The 17,973-nt window shown below is 32.9% G+C and overlaps 2 long non-coding RNA genes across 3 annotated transcripts in view; one reads left to right on the top strand and one right to left on the bottom strand.

Annotated features, from left to right (window-relative positions):
* The window catches only part of LOC111026483, a 57,726-nt gene that overhangs the window by 35,773 nt on the left and 3,980 nt on the right, over nucleotides 1-17,973 (top strand). The window contains exon 2 of the long non-coding RNA XR_002603704.1: nucleotides 14,036-14,100. This is a non-coding gene — a long non-coding RNA (uncharacterized LOC111026483). The remainder of the gene's footprint in view (nucleotides 1-14,035; nucleotides 14,101-17,973) is intronic.
* The window catches only part of LOC111026490, a 28,831-nt gene continuing 18,176 nt past the window's right edge, over nucleotides 7,319-17,973 (bottom strand). For both annotated transcript variants that reach the window (XR_002603705.1, XR_002603706.1), the window contains exons 2-3: nucleotides 9,336-9,517; nucleotides 7,319-7,608 (exon numbers count right to left, since the gene is read on the bottom strand). This is a non-coding gene — a long non-coding RNA (uncharacterized LOC111026490). The remainder of the gene's footprint in view (nucleotides 7,609-9,335; nucleotides 9,518-17,973) is intronic.

The raw sequence follows: 17,973 nt of genomic DNA, 5'->3' as shown, positions 1-17,973 counted from the left end.
AAATGTTTTGACTGTGCGTGCGACTATACAATATATGTGGGGGGTGAGTTTTGGTGTAAAAAGTAGTAAAATCGAGCAGAAATAAAAAAAATATATATTAATCGATTAACGATTTCGACATATATTATTATAAATAATAGTTTTAGAAACTCGGTAGTGCTATAGCGGTGGCGGTTATAAGTTGACTCTCGATATACCGAATACAATAAACCGCGGTCGCGTGTTGGGTTTTAATAACCGATGACCGCCACGCGACGTATTATAGTCGTCATGACTATCGTCTTCGGACAGGCCGCGAAGGCGTAGTTACCGTGCACTATTCATTAGACGATGACTATATAGGTATGATATATACGACAATACACCTGTAGACGTATTGCGCACATAATAATAATAATAATATGTATAGACTACGAATGATATCACATAGTGTAGAAATAAAAATAATATTTATCGATTTCAACATGGTGTATTATTGTAATAAATACTTTTAGAAACTCCTCGTCAGCGTTGCAGTATATCTAAGCACATAGGCTAGGTTAACTCTCTACAAAAAATAATAAACCGCGGTCGCGTTTTGGGTTTTAATAACCGATGACCGCCGGTCGACGAGAGCATCGCGCGTATTACGATCGTCATGACCATCGTCTTCGGACAGGCAGCGTCGACGTCGTGTTCGATAGACAATGACTATATACGTATGATATATATGCTACGATATACCCGCGGCTGTACGTACGTATTGCGCATATGACAATAATAATAATAATAATAATAATATGTATAGACTGCGATATCGCATACGTACATACACATACAGGTAGGTATGGGCAAGTACGCGACAAAAACACATCTCTGGACATTATCGATTCGACACGCAATCGTTCGTGCGACCACTCCGCCACGCCGCAGCGCCGCCGCTCGCATCAACTCCGTAGGTACCTACTATACAACGGCGGACGTGAACGGACGAGAAAGCTCCGGCGGCGAGCACTGCAACACCATTAGGTATGAATGCGTTATATATGTATACGAGATATATTTATGGCGCCAGGTGGGCACGTGTAAACGGCGTCGTGTATTAAATCGTAACGCAGAACTCATATTATTATTATATACGACGACGACGACGACGTGTATACATATTACATATATTACGTTCGAAACACGCGTGCGCGAGTGTACATACCTGCGGCCTTCTATATAATACGCTACATAGCTGGTACGCACATTATATATATATATATATATATATAGGTAATATACCTGTGGTGGCTATTAGATATTATATGCGTGCACACAAAAATAGCGTTAATGCTTTTTTTATGCTCCGGAAAGAGAGAGACAGAGAGACAGAGTGAGATAGGAGAGAGAAGGAGAGAGAGAGAGAAAAAACCGAATGCGAACAATGACTACTACTACGACGACGGCGACGACGACGACGACGACGACGATGACGACGAGCGATGGTTATTTTTTTTTTCCGATTTTTCTCGTTGAATAATAGTAATAATTTCGCTCGTCGCCGCCGCCGTAATGATGACGACAATAATGCCTTTAGGGGAGGGCTGCCCGGTGAGAGGTGTGCGTGGCGTGGTGGGGGTTTTGATATTATTATCACGAAAGAGCCGCCCCGGGGACGCCGCCGCCATCGCGAATCGTGACGTAATCAATATACGCGCACGGTGGCGGCGGCGGCGCATTGCGTGTCTGCCGGCAGATGGAAGCACGAGCTTAGCTGCAGCCCGACGCCAAAGCATAATAATATTATTATAATATGGTACCTGTATAAACATAACGTTTTACAGTCGAAACACTTGAAACCTACCGTTTATGTTACGTACACCCTGTATGTGCCATTGTATCGCTCTTTTTCGTTTTTGTACAGACCTATATGCACGGTCATGGCCGCCTTTAGATAGAATTTTAGGGGAGGGGCGAAATAAAAATACCTCCGAGTGTGTGCTCAATAAAGGTTTAATGTTATAGTTCTACGAAACATCTATTAATAGTTAATGTTTGTATAAAATAATATTGTCATTTAGTTAATTAGGTAAAATATTTATTAAATAAAAAGTTCACACATTTTTTTTCCAGCGAGAAAGCAGCTATATGTGCGCGGCTGTAGGTAAACGCGTATGAACGTATTATAGTCTTAATCTGAGGCTAACAGTCCAATAGACACAATATTCTGTTGTACGAAATACGAATACCTGATAATAATAATACACACAATATTGTATTCAACAAATTTAGTACGAGTGCGCAAAGTTAGATTTCCCATAGGTATGGATACAAGTTCCCAGGTATTTCTGATTTCAAAATTCCGACCATATAAACACACGCTTGATATCACGTTATGTTACACTGCACCCTGTATAGTGCGGTGTGCAAAACGATAGGTGTGCCCCGTTTGGCGGAGATGCGGAGGCGGCGAAGGGGAGATTTGTTTTAATTGTATCTGTATATTATATTATACGGGGCCGCACCCGCGACTGATCGACGACAATACGACCAGCGGACGAGATTGCAACACACGAAGATTATAAAGGTATATATGGGTAGGTACTGCGCACTATGCCACTATAATATAATATTATAATATAAAATATAAAAATGTAGTGGGCGAAAAGCTTCGCGGAGATTTATTTATCACGATTTCCGTTGAAAAAAAAACAGCTATATAAAGTATCGCATATACGGCGTACATTATCATATTTATAGTCACGCCGGTATTTATTATAATTTGTAGCGTGTGCGGATCTATTATATTATACAGCCAGGTAGGTACCTAACCCGATCCTCAATCGCCCGAACGATTTTCAGACGATTTCGGAAATATAAAGTAAGTTTTTTTTTATCGCATACCTATAATAATATTGTAATCTTTTTGTACGGTCTGCGCAATAAAAGCGTTCATCGTGCGTACACACGCGAAAATAATTATGAACAGGCGAACCGCACGAAACTATGTTATAATTTGCGGCAGTAGAAGAAGAGGGAATGGTGAGAGGGGCGTTCAAATTTTTTAAAATTAATTTTAATCGAATGACCAATAACACATTATATTATAATAAAAATATATCGTATTTATATTCTACTCGTATAGTACCTAGGACGTTGTAGAAGACGCATACGTACGATTTGATTACGAACGATGCTTTACGCGATCGACGCTTGCACCTACACAGCCCATCCTACAGGTGCGTAACTAGGATTATTTTAAGCGTGGTGTTTAAACGAAGGGGTGCTTTACACTCAAAACACCCACTGCAAAACCTAGGTGCATATATATAGTATGTACACTCAAAGTTCGGTTAAAATGTATGAAATAATTAATTGGGTATATTATGTCTCACGCCTATGTGTAGGTATGTGCAGCAGTCGTCAGACACTTTATGACGGTGCACTCGCTAGCGGTTAACTGCACCAGATCGTTGTTCCCGCCAAAACGGCCGGAAATAATATGCATGCGTAAAACAACGCGTGTGTGTTGCATACGTCTGCATGTCAGCATGTGCAGTATGTGTGTGTAATAAGGTACATATATTATTATTATTATAATATACAACGTGCGAGCGTAAATCGGCGGCGCTAACTTGCGGCCACGGTCAGGGATACACCACACACCATATATATATATATATACATATCATAATACATATTGTACATAATATATAGGTATATGTGTGCGTACGAATGTGTACATGTGTGTATGTATACATGCGCGTGTGTATACAGTTGCCCGGCGGGTGGTGCACGAACCTTATGAAAAATTCATGAATTATGCAAAACAACCGCTTCCGAGTGAGAGGACCGCCGCCGCCGCTACGACTAAACAGCCGCAAGTGGCGGTACTTTTCTTTTATATATATATATAATATGTATATATACTTAAATACTTTGCATGTAATATATCGAAATAAAAAAACTATCGACAGACAACACGTCGTCATCGTATCGACGGATCTATAATACGGCTGCTGCATGCGGTACCCACATACACCCTACACCCGAACTAACACCTATATACAAAATAAACCACAACATTATTATAATATAAACGCATAGGTATACATTCTGTTTATATATAGACGACGACCTTCTAATGTCTTCTCGCAGTTTACGACCCCCCTGCACTAAATAAAAAAAACGTTTTCCTGATTTCCGCGGCTATAACGTTCAGTCAGAGATTTAAAACACTAATTGCTAAAGCTGGTTCATCGTGGTATTAATAGCCACACTTAATAAACACTTTTTAATAATAAAAAATATTATGTATTATAAGTTCATAAATTCCTCAGCCTTTGCACGTAAACCAAAACGAGCTCCTTGAACAAAGCTGAAAAATACATATGATAAAAATAATATTAATAATATTATATAATACGTATAACAATAATATTATATTACATACTTATCGAGTATATTAGTATACTATGATATTTGAGCTCTAACCAAAGATTCGGTTTAATCCTAGCCTGTCGTCGTTGTTGAAATGTAACTGTATTTTCGTTCTTAACGCGCGTAAAAAGCTTTCCGAATAGAGGCGGAGGAGGTACTTGAAATCGATTAGCAACGCACGCACGCCGACCGCCCCCTCCCCTTCTTCATGACGCGTGATATACGGCGTCGTGGTAGGTCTCTCTTCGGCTACTAGTGAGTGTATATATATATTATTTAGTGTGTATATATTATACATAGATATATTATATATGACTATATAATATGTATATGAGTACATTATATATATATATACATATATGTATATTATAATATGTACTTGTTGTGACATTTGCATCTTTGAGTTTGATCGCCGACACCGACGTATATGAAGCGACACCTACACACGGTGGCGGCAGCAGCGCTTCGGGTGACGATAGAGATGGAAAACTTATAATCTTGATTGCAAGTATACACTATGTTATATAGGTAGGTGCTTGACATGTATTCGATAGATTACTATCGTCGAGTATCGATATGAGACGTCGTAATTATGTCTGAAGTTCGTTTGCGTACAACAATTATGTTACATAGCCATTAGGCATATTATATCGTATATTATAATATCCTACAAATGTAAGTTCTAGTGTATAATACTCAGAATATAATTTTCTGCAAATGTTCGAGTATATAATATTTATATTATAAAAATGTAAGTATTCAACAATTAAAAAAACGTATTTTTAACTCATTTCTGCACGCTGAGGGTGCCTTTTTGTTTTTTAAATTATGACTCAAGTGATATTTATGCCGGTACAGATTATAAAATATAGTATACGTATTACATATATATATATATATATATATATGGGAACAAATATGATACTTTGTAAATTGTTATCGTTTACCATTCTCCAATACAAGGTCACAAAGATAAGCAAGAATTATTTGACGTTATTAAATTTTACGAGAACACGCGTAGCTCAAACTTTTTTTATATATACCGCACGTATAATCGCATTATACATATCGTAGATAATGCTACAGCTATAATATGTACACTATAAACACGTAAATATTCCATAAAAAATGCTTTGTTTCTTTTAAAAGACAAAAATATATTTTGTAAAAAAAAAAAATGCAAAAGAGATACCTGCTTCATAATAATATGTGTGATCAGGCATTATTATAATATTGTTATAGTTGCTACAAAGATGTACAAATGCCCAATTATAGATTTATACACTGCCTGCTTCTGTTAATAATTAAATGTTCAAGATGTATTTCCCAAATAAATAAGAAGAGGTAGGTACTGCAAACATTTTAAAAGTGTCTAGCAAGTAGTAGGTAGGTTAATCAACTTGGTAAATCTATGTTCTGTATTTCTGCCATCTCCTTACATTTTAAAATTTGAAATTTAACCATACATAACAAAGTATATTTTGTATTTTCTTTGTTTTTCTTTGTTAGCAGCTTAATAAAACATATGTATAATATTTATATGATATAGGTTAAAGGCATATATTATAAACAGTGTTATGTATGTGCGAGTACCTTCCAATTAACCACTCAGGATTTAATGTTTCTCGTAGGTTTACATTGGTTTTAATAATATTTAAGCAACGCGTTATATTGATGTTATATCATCGGTTATATTGTAGCTAATTATTTTGGACGTATGCAACGTCTAAAATGAATATGATATATATTATAATATTATGTACATTGATAAATTCAAACAACTACTGGAATTATCATTCATCAACGTGATTTATATGCGTAACCGCCTCTACTCGATGAGACTTTTTGTAATGGACCATTTTTCACTTCTATATATTATTTTTTCGTCGTCGTCGTCCTCATTATTGTTGTTTTGTGATATAGCGCACAGAAGCATCCAACAGTCTATTTTCATAATTTTTCATTTTTATTAATGACTTAAAAAGCGCCGGGCGTCTTATAAGACGAGATTGGGTTCCACCTCTCTAGCCGAACCGGTGTAATGACAGTAATTACACGTAGATATTAATAAACCAACCGGAGGTAATTAATTTCGGGTTGAAATACCCACAATGGCTTATTGCACCTCTGGCGATTTCTAGTATACCTGCAGCTGGGCGAGCTTCATTAGAAACGTCTTATTTCAATCATGAATTTTCGTCCGATAATTCGCATTTCTGAAACTGTTTATGCTCTCGTTAATAATAACACGGATAATTGTATGCGTATTACGCTATATTACATGGTCATTTAATATTTGCAGCTCGTAGACTGCAGTTTAAAATATAAATCAAATGTTTCAATGGTAGCTGATAGCTAACCTAGCCCCTAGGTTAGGTACCTGTGTAGAAAATTATGATCTAAAACAAGTGCAGCAGTGCTTGCCAAAAAAATTGATAATAATATTATGAAATCGATTTATTTGGTTTTACGATGCATATTAATAATTTAATGCACATTAGGTATTGATTTTATAAAAACTGAACTATCGAATTTAAGTCGTCCATCATCGTGTTCTGCAGTGACACTGTTATAATACACACGTCAGATATACGTCCGAATTTTGTGGATCATACAATATTATTTAATAATTATTATTATATTATAGAAATATAATACGAGACCGCGTTTGAGTAAAAAATATGTTATCGATCTCAACATATTGAGCAGATAGTTTGTACACTCCATATGTACAGGTATTATAGAGCTGGGTCTCCGAGACATGCCGACGACGGCACTGCGCTCTATATAATATAGAGTCGAGTAAATATATATTAGGAGAGAGCTGATAACGCCACAAAAACGTTCCCGTCATCAACGCTGTAGTTAAGAGACATCACAAATAAAAACTCGTGTATTTTTTCTTACGGTTTTTTATTTCAATTCGTACAAATGAAAAATGTTGAAAAACAATATTCAAACGGCGCGATGAAACTTTGTTGCTCCCGGGTTTTTTTTTCATTTTTTTATTTATTTTAACGAAGGGGAAAAGTTACGCGCATAAATGGCGGAGAAGATAGACGAAAATGAATAATAATAAAAATGACATAAAAAATTGTTCCGGCAACTTTTTTTTTCTCCTCGAGCATAATTGAGGAAGCGTTGTGGTGTCCCACATAAGAAAATAATACCCATAGCTATTGTTGGTGAATATTGATCGAGTTCCTGAAAAAAAAAAAAATAATAATAACACCTTCTTCTGCGTCGGTTTATATACACTGTGTATATTTTTTTTATCATTGACGTTTTATCTTTGAATTTTTTATGATGCAGTAAAATAATAATAATTTATACATAATGTGTAAAATGTATGTGTACTAAATAATTCTAAAGACGCGCGTTAACATTTTAAAAGTAAAAATAAATAAATACAATATGTATTTTAGAAAATCTTTCAAGGTTTAAAAATATATAAATACTTTATTGAGTTATACGGTTTTTTATTATTGCATCACACACATTACACACACAGAAGTGTACACGGTACTATTGTGTTGTTTTGTGTTGTGTACACATCTATAATATAATATATTTTAAATGTTCATTTGCAAGTGCATGATCGAATTTTAAATACGTTCTACTTTCTTGTAACAATGAAAAAGCGTGCTTAAGATTTTGCATGACTCTCTCCCATAGTAAATTTACCATAGGTACAAGATTTAAAAAATTGTATCATCGAAATACCTACATTAAAAATTGACCGAGTAAAAATATCGTATTCATAAAATATATAATTCGTATTTAGTTATTCCTCTTTGTCTCCTGCATATTATTTTCTATTGTCGATTTATACTAGCTATTGTTTTATAACTATATATAATATAAAATATTCCACATAATACCTTTTTTTTTTTTTAGTATAATTCTATATAATATAGCTAGGGGTAACACTGTAACAGTTTTTTGTAATCCAAATAAGTGATCATTATAGTGAACTGCAGTTAAATTAAATTATTTAGTTAACCGACGCAAATTTGTATCAGAATCGTAATATTTAAAATTAGTAAAGTAATTTGCATAAACGTTTATTATTTTACTACCGAAACTGTACTATATACAACTGTTATAATTTATAAATTATTTTATTGTATTTTGTTTGTATATCATTGATATTAAAAATAAATTGGGAGTTATTAAACATTTAAAAATGAATAACTTGTTTGCTTTTTAATTGAAACGAACAAATATTTATTCTATACAGAAAACCTTGAACTATCAACCAAGTATTGGGATCCTGAACTTCATTGCTCCGCTCTACATTGGTCGTCATAAATATTCATTTTTGAACGTAATTATATTCAATATGCGTTTACAGTGCTTTTTACTTAGGTACTAATTAAACAGATTACTATTACAATTGTTGTTGTCTGAGAACTATAGAATACCTACACCAGAGGAGTAAAAAAAAAACATATTTTACCTAACCTAACCTCGCAGTACTTAATTTTCATAAATTGAAAAAGTAAATAATCATATATTTTTGATTTGATTAATCGTGTGATGATATTACTTTTTGAAACAATTTTTTGCGGTAACCTTTCGATTATTGCACAAATTAAATGTTATACAACTAAATCTCAGAGTATTATTTTATCCATTTATCCACTTAAAAATCTTACATTACCTACGAATTTTCCAATTAATAATTAATAATTAAAAACCTAACCTATTGGTACAAAACAAATATTGTAAACAAACAAAATAATATAATATTAAAATAAACTATTGCATATTATATTATTCATAAATAGGTACACGTATCCTCATAATGGTTATCATTAACTATATAGGTAATACAACAACCTCATGCAAAAATATTAACATAGTTTATAAGTATATTTATACTATAATAGTTTAATTTATACAGAACAATTATAACATACTTTACATACTAGGTATATATAGTACAAAGTTTAAGTAAAATAAGTGAGTATAATTGTACGTATTATTGGCATTTTAAGACACCAATCCAATACCATCACCATATAATATGATACATATCAAAGACTCATACAAAAATAATGATATCCCACACCGACAAATATGTTTATGGACATGCGAACAGCTGACACTCCTGAAATCGACAAAATTATACCATTGGTACATATTAAAATAAATGCTGTAACAAAAAAATTAATTTTACATATTAATGTCATTAATCATTATTATAAGGTATTTATATAGGTATTCTCTACTACACGCAAACAATCTTTTTTTCCGTTTAATATAATAATACCTATATGTCATAGATATTATAGGTCCGATCAAACAAATGGATACAGAATTTACTGCCTGTCTGCCTGTATACTATTTATTTCACTATAATAATTTTCGACGTATAGGTTAAGTATTACCTTTTATACATTACTGTTATATCCACGAACCTATGCATACGAAAATTTGCGATAGTATATATAAATCCACCGTTATATTATGTATACACATTATATATAGTATTGCGGCTGCATATGATGTATACAGACGAGGCGGCGCGGTGATGCGTCGGGTGCGGCGGTGCAGACGGGGTTGGCGGCGCCACCGCCGGGCGAGGGGTAATTAATTTAAGCAAATTATCGCGCGCTCAACCGCCGCCCGCCGCACCCCGACACCGGAGCCGCACCGCGATCCCTGTCTCCCGTCGCCGCCGCCAGTGTAAACAAGGAAGCCAACGCGGGGCCCCTGCACGCGCAAGCGCTTTCGTACCCACCCACGCACACACACACACGCCGCCGCCGCCGCCGCCGCCGCCACCGCCGCCACCTTCCCCTCCTCGTTCTCCTCCTCATCCGCACACGCCGACATCCCGCGCGCGTCCCTTTGTGTTTATACCATCATCCGTTCCCCTTCACCCCCCCCCCTTGCCATGCGTGCGTTACCCGGCCGCTAGACCAATGGGTGAACGGGGTACGTGCCGACCGGGATTTTGATCATCGGCCGAGATGTATGCATATTCATGAGGCCACTCCTCCCGGCGTCATCGTCGTCGTCGTCGTTGTAGTATTCGCCGTCGTCGTCGTCGCCGCCGCCGCCGCCGCCGCCACCGACTAAGGCCGGGCGGAGGAGCTTTGGCCCGTGTTGTATACAGCTAGTGGTTCGTAAACTCGTGTTATATTTACTGGCCCGTCCAATATAATCGCGTTCGCGTACAGACGATATTTATTTATCGTGGTGGTGTGTACCTTTAGGTGTTATAACTGTATAAACTTTTGGTCGAAAATTCGTGGTCCAATTTCTGGATCCCGTATAACTGAATCAATTACAAATATGCCTGTATGTTTATTATGTATACTATAGAAAAACGTAGAGTCCTCTATGACTGTAAATCTTAAATAATGTCAGAAAATAAAAATAAATAAGCAAATCTGGTAAGTTGCATCACTTAATTAATAAGTTGATCCGCATTAAGCTAATGTTATGTAAATTTAATAATACATTGTAATTTTCTTTCTTAGATTTTAATTTTTTCATATTGTAAGTACATCTTCCTGCAAACAAACTCTTTACTATCCACACATACACTGCACTCGAATAAAGTTTATATTTATTGTAATAATGTCTTTTAATAAAATACATTATATTAGGTTTATATAATTGTCATTGTTATAATAACAAATTTTGAAAAATATTAATATACCTAGATAATATATTTTGTTAGTTGTTGGTAAGGTAGGTGGGGTGGTAACCATGTACATGTATAATATTAATACTATGCCTATAGTCTATACCATGGTATAACCAGGACCAAGACGTGTGAATTGATAGATTGAACTCCTCACTGTTTTTTTTACGCTGTATACGATTTTGCATTGCTATTTCATTTAAATTACGTACGTCGTACACAGTGTTCAAGTCTAATAATACATAATTAATAATATAATATAAAAGTTTATTCACTTTGGAAACTTTTAATTTATATAAACAAATATCATTGCAACTTAACGTATATAATATATATATATGGTTTTTACAATAGAGTTGCACAACTGGTTATACAAAACCTATAATAAAAATGGCAGTCATATACGTATACAAAAAATTATTATGTAATATTTATTCGCGCATAATAATCTGAGCAATAATATTAAAATCGAAACGAAAATCCGTATTATTATATTCCGGCGATGTGATTTAGCCGCGCTGCGTCTGTAGCAGCAGGTCGAGAGTTTTTGGCACCAATGTCGGTCGCGGGGTTTTCTAGTACAAAATCCACCCCTCCCGCGTCTGATTCGTGACAAGACAACCCCTAAGTACGCTATCGTCAAGGGATAGGTGCGGAGGGATCGAAAATAAAAAGAAGAACTTACGGCGACGTGTGTATGTTTATATATATATATACATATCGCACCACCGTCGTGAAATCCCAACGCGCGTGATAACATTTCCCTTATATATATAAAATAACATATATAGGTAGTATATACACATACAATACGCGTCGCTTATATTCTTACCGGATACACGTACGTAAATATCCGCGTGTACTATGGGACCGGAAATGCAAAACGTTTCAGTACCGTGCATATATATTTAGTATATACCTAACCTTCGTTCGACTAAATTCTATAAAATACGATCGTTAGGTATATATAGGTAATCACGATTTTCCGACATTTTATTTTAGTAGGTATATAGGTATATATGCATATTATATATAATATATGTATATGTATATGTAAGCGCCTGACAAAAGTCGGATGCTTACGGTGGTTTTATCGATAAATATATTATATATATATATAATATGTATATATTATATGGTAAAACGAGAAGATTTCCGCGTGAGACACACGCTAGTGATTTTATTATTTTACTAGCTGTAACGTATTATAATACATTATATAAATTCGCCATATTATACTGACGGTGACAACGCGGCAGTCACATTAAACCGCAAGAATTTCAATTGACGTTTTTCGATGTTCGATCGGACCGCCGTATATTATATTAAACTCGTCTATTATAGATAACTCGCGGTTGTGGCACCTAAATAACTCGAATCCGGCATTTTTATTTATTATTATTATCATTTTTTTTTTTGCATATTTTTACATAATCAAGTAGTTTTTGTACGACCAACGTTTTTATAATATCCACTTGTACGCGAGCACAAGTACGCCAATTTAAGACCTAAACTGGCTAAACTATACGCTAGTCTTTTCCGTATATACCTTTATATAATATATAATATAAATATATATCTCTGCGTGTGTGTGTGTGTGTGTGTGTGTGTGTGTGTGTGTGAATGTGTCTAAATACCAACAACAATGTATTTTACATTTAAATCTGTACACAAACCGTGATAAATTTTAAATAAATGTTTTCCATTTATTTACTAGCAATAATAGTTATTACATAATAACCCGTACGTCGTTTACACTATAATTTTTTTGTACATTTCAGATCTCGAGATTTTTATCGATATTCTGCCGCCCCACACTTCATGTTTTTCGTGCAGTGCAAAAAAGAATAAACTATAATATAAATACATTAATAAAAGAACACTATATTTTTGGAATTATTTTCGCATTAGTAATGTGCGGTGTGCGCTTGAAAATACCAAACATGACTATTCTGAGTGTATACACGAATATGCGTTGTATATAATGGAACTGTAGAAAACAATACGACAATAAAAATTACTTTAAAGTTGGCCCAGATGTTTTAAATCATCAAAATAGTAAATAATATAAGTAGTCGATATTCGAAAGCGAGTTTATATTACAATAATTCATAATATTTATTTATTATATTTATTGGTGAAATGTGACAATCAATAATAAGTTCTTAGATAATAATATATTATAATGATATCCAACATGGTATAATTGTTATGAGCGTTTGTTGTGAGGCCTACCTTGTATAGTTACAGTAAATAGGAAAAATAAACATTTCCAAATACGAGCTGATATGTATGAAACACGATAGGTAATAATAATTATGATGAACCTACGTCTAAATACGTACATAATATATGATAACATATTGTACAAAAATATTAGGTTTACCTATATTTATAATAATATACATTGATAGATGATGCAGTGCGATATTAATGTACAATGCCAACTCATTCCTGTAAATTTCAATACTGCTTAATAAATATTATTTATTATTAAATAATGAAAACCTTGAACGATAATAATTATACATATCGTCGTCGTCGTCGTCGTCGTCTCGATGTACAACGCTCGAACATATTATATGACATACCTTTAAGAACAATTTTCTTTCAATTTCTTTCGTACTTATTATAAAATATTGTTTTCCGGTACAAGTGCGCGGTAGCACATAATATTATATTATATATATACACACGTATATAATACGTACCGGGTGTCTATATACACGCGTGCACGTACATATATAAATATACGAACATTATACGATCGCGACGGTTATTGTAATCCGAAGGGTCGATGCCTGAACACTGCAGGGAACTATGGTATTTATATATGTGTGTGTTGGCCATTGGACGCACGGGGAATACTAATGAGCCGTATAGCCGTCGTCAGCGAGTTATCGTCGTTGTCGTACGGTGGTCGCCTACGTCAAACTATATAATAATACTCGTATTATATTTTATGTATTATAGGTACCTATGACTACGACAGGACTACGATTCGGAAACGCTTTGGAATGTGGAAAACACATTTGTGTGTAAGTACCTACCCATTATACCTACCTATTAGGTATAATATTATATTATTATTACCTATTTTAAATAGTTTTTATTATTGAATAATATATAGCTCGTATATTTATAAGAGTATAAATAGTATAGTAATAACAATAATTTATCTTAAGATTTAAGCCATTCAAATGCATCGCGATGACGCGATTCGACCATCACGTGGTTCACGCGATCCACGCACAGCATCCGTGACTGGTACATGAAGCGCTATCTGACGACCAACCGCCCAAATCTGAGACGAGTTATTCTTTGAAACAATATACACTATATTATGGCACCCAAATGTTTAAGCTTAAATTTTCGAAACAAAAGTAGTCTGAACGAATTAGGCACATAACACGTATTATAGAACAACACGATAATTTATTATTATGTTTTCTTGCATTGGAAAAAATAAATTTTTCTAATCTACCTAATAATAACTAATTAAAACGAATCACGAATATTACCTACGCATTAAAAACCGCTAATAAAATGTTTTTATTTTATTTTTATATTGTTCAAAGAGTCAACTTCGTGGATTTTTATAGCTCAGCATATATTTACTTTGTGTTTACATCAGTTGATCATTACATTAAGTTAAAGATTTCAATTTTTTTAAAGCATGACGTTAAGTTTTTAGTGGAGCGGCCAGTGATGCTAAATATTCATTTCTGGAAAAAATTCAGACAGTATAGACGACGATGTGCTAATACAATATTATAAATTCTTAAAAGAAAATTCTCACATGATTTCAAGTATATGCATATATGACATAACAGTATAACACCTAGGTATACCTACTTATTATACCCTACTCCTAAAAAAGACCTTCTTCCGCCACTCGGCACTCCAATACTCAAATAAACGAATCATAAACCATCGAAAGGTCAACCAACAAAATTATCCAAACTCCGGAAAGTAAACACTAGCACCAAATCCAATAGACCTAATGTAATTAAATTTCCATAAAATATATTGGACCGTATAATTGAATTTAAAGATAAATAAACTAACTTTCACAGAATTATCTAATTTATTACAATAAGGTCCTGCATATTGTATACCATATTATTAGATTTCAGATTATGGCCACATATGTTGAAATGTTCAATATCAAAAATAGAGTAAACTAGTTGGTACGTAGCCAATAGAATAAAATATAATATAGTATAAGACATAAATTGTAAACAGTATTGCTGTAATAATAGGTACAATAGATAAGTACATACTTATATTTAATTTTGTTTGTAAAAATCGAATGTGAATAAATACATAATTATTATGTACAATGAAGAATATTATTTAATATAGTATTTATACTATTTATAGTACGGTATGAAATTTGAGAACTTTTTTACGTTGTTATTAATTATTCTACGTATACTAAATACTTACCCCCCCTCAATGTCTACTATGTTTTCCTTACTTAGTCATCTAAACTTTAGATGTGCATTGCAACCTATTTGTTTATAAATTATTAATTGACAGATATTACCAACCTGGGATTAGCGATGAACAGCAAAATTCGATATAGATGAAATGCTCAATATTAAACTATTCACCAATTTGGTTTTTAAGTTACATAATATATATTATTGAATTTATTATACCAACTCAATAATTATAGAAAAAAAACCATGCACATTTTAACATTATTTACCTGTTGGCTGATGTTGATTAAGTAATTAACATTTATAAATAAACGTGTCATTAACAACTTAATGGTTGGAGGTAAACATGAAGATAAAATGTTAATAATGTTAATATATGTTATATAGCCGCATGTATAAATTGTTGGTTTACAAAAAAAGATCCAAAACGAATCAACACAAATTCAAATTAGTTCATAAAATATTTTTTGAAGGATGGACAGTGCACCACAAAAATCTCTGAAAAAAATCATAAGCTAATTGAGTCGTAATATTAACATTTGTTTCTCAATAATCGGAACTACCTATGTCTATGTTAAATAATAATATACATAGGTAGGTATAGGTTGTATATTTCGATTTACTTTCTTCACTCACGATAGTCACGACTACAGGTATGTGATCAAACAAAACAAACTGCGAATCAAACGTAAACACACACAAACGCACTTATACATAAATTATTTCTACCGTGGTGAATTATAATTTTCATTTCCGCGTGTCGTCACGCACACTACGTATGCCTACGTTTCTATTATTTTATTATGCATTATTGTTATTATTATTATTTATTTTTTATTATCATTACTATTGTCCGAACCGATCGATTCCTGGGTCTGATAAAGAAAAGTAGAATCAGCGTTTTTCGATTATATCGAACATCGCGTGCACATTGTATATTATAATATGTAAAATAATAATAATCGTAAATTACACCTGGCTCGGACCGTCGATGGTCGGGAGCAATTAAGAGTGGTCGCGTTAAGTAGTCCATATTATTATTTTGCATAAATTTACAAACGCCGTATACACCGACAAACTGGATAATATCCATAGTCGTTGACTTTGAAATTATTAACTGCGAATTCGCTAAGTATGGCTAAATCGTATACTATTATATTAATTATTGGAACAATGTATTTATATTTTTATTCTCAGTGAAATATAAAATAGTATACGTCTTGTGATGTAGACGTAGGTATAGACTAACATATTTTAACAATTATTCATTAAATATATAGAATAAAAAATAAATAGTCTTTTGGAAGTCTAATGTCGTCAAGCTAATAGTAAAAGTGTGTATTATAATAAATAATTTCATAATACAACTTTTTAGCAACTGACAAAAATGAATCTGTCCGACTAAAAATTAAAATACACGATTTTTTTATTTATATTAATGTAATAAATACTGCATTTTTGGGAATGAAATAAAAACATCACGAGTAGTTAGGTGGAAAATGATGAGCTCCTAAATAATTTGTGAAGTATGCCTACTCATTAGTCCCATATAAGTAAAATAAATAAAAATAAGTAGTAACTTATAACCTTATTTATACAGCCGCGAATTCATAATTTCTATAAAGTATACAATATTTTATCATATACTACAAGACTACAACAGTGAACAGTTAGGTAAATTAAAATAAACTAAATGTATATATATATAAGATATACAAGATATATGTACCTACATTTATTTCAAACAAGGAATTATAATCTGCAAAATTGTTTTTCTTTTAACTACCATGCACACATTATACCTATGTAGCTGTACAAAACTATTAAGTTTGGTAATATTACATGAACTTTGTGACGAAAAATTCTTAAATCTATTTAATTTTGTTGTGTTTTATTTAAAAGGAAAACAAGGAAAAACAGTTTCCCATATATTTCACATGTATGCATTTATGATGAAAACAGAAACAGCATGTCAAAATAAAGCTATTATATATGCGTAAAATATTATATTTTTTATATTTAAAAAAATTATATTTTAATATTATATATGCAGCTAAATGTTAGTCGCCTTTTATGTTATTGATTGAATGTTGATTATTTATTAATCTTTAGTTTCTTTACGGCTTTACCTGCTATAAATACTACATCAATAAACCATCGAAAAAGAAAATGCGAACTTAATATTGTATAGATCATTATAAAAAATACATAAATATTATATTTAAGAACATGCATGGGATCTGTGATTAATAACTATACCAATTTAATTTGAAATTTATAAGTATAACTAACATTTTAAAATAATTTATGATTAAAATATACTAGCAAGCATTATGCATTGAATATTTGAATCAAGACGCTTTTTATTCATTCTTATAATTGTTTCGTAAGTATATATTTCACTAAACAATTCATTTTTTTACTGCATTTTTTGAGCGAATTATATATTATATTTATTTAGCCACC

The sequence above is a fragment of the Myzus persicae genome, unplaced genomic scaffold (genome assembly GCF_001856785.1).
Source record: "Myzus persicae strain clone G006 unplaced genomic scaffold, MPER_G0061.0, whole genome shotgun sequence".
NCBI classification, from domain to species: Eukaryota; Metazoa; Arthropoda; class Insecta; order Hemiptera; family Aphididae; genus Myzus; species Myzus persicae.
This window is presented reverse-complemented; position numbering and strand designations above follow the sequence as displayed.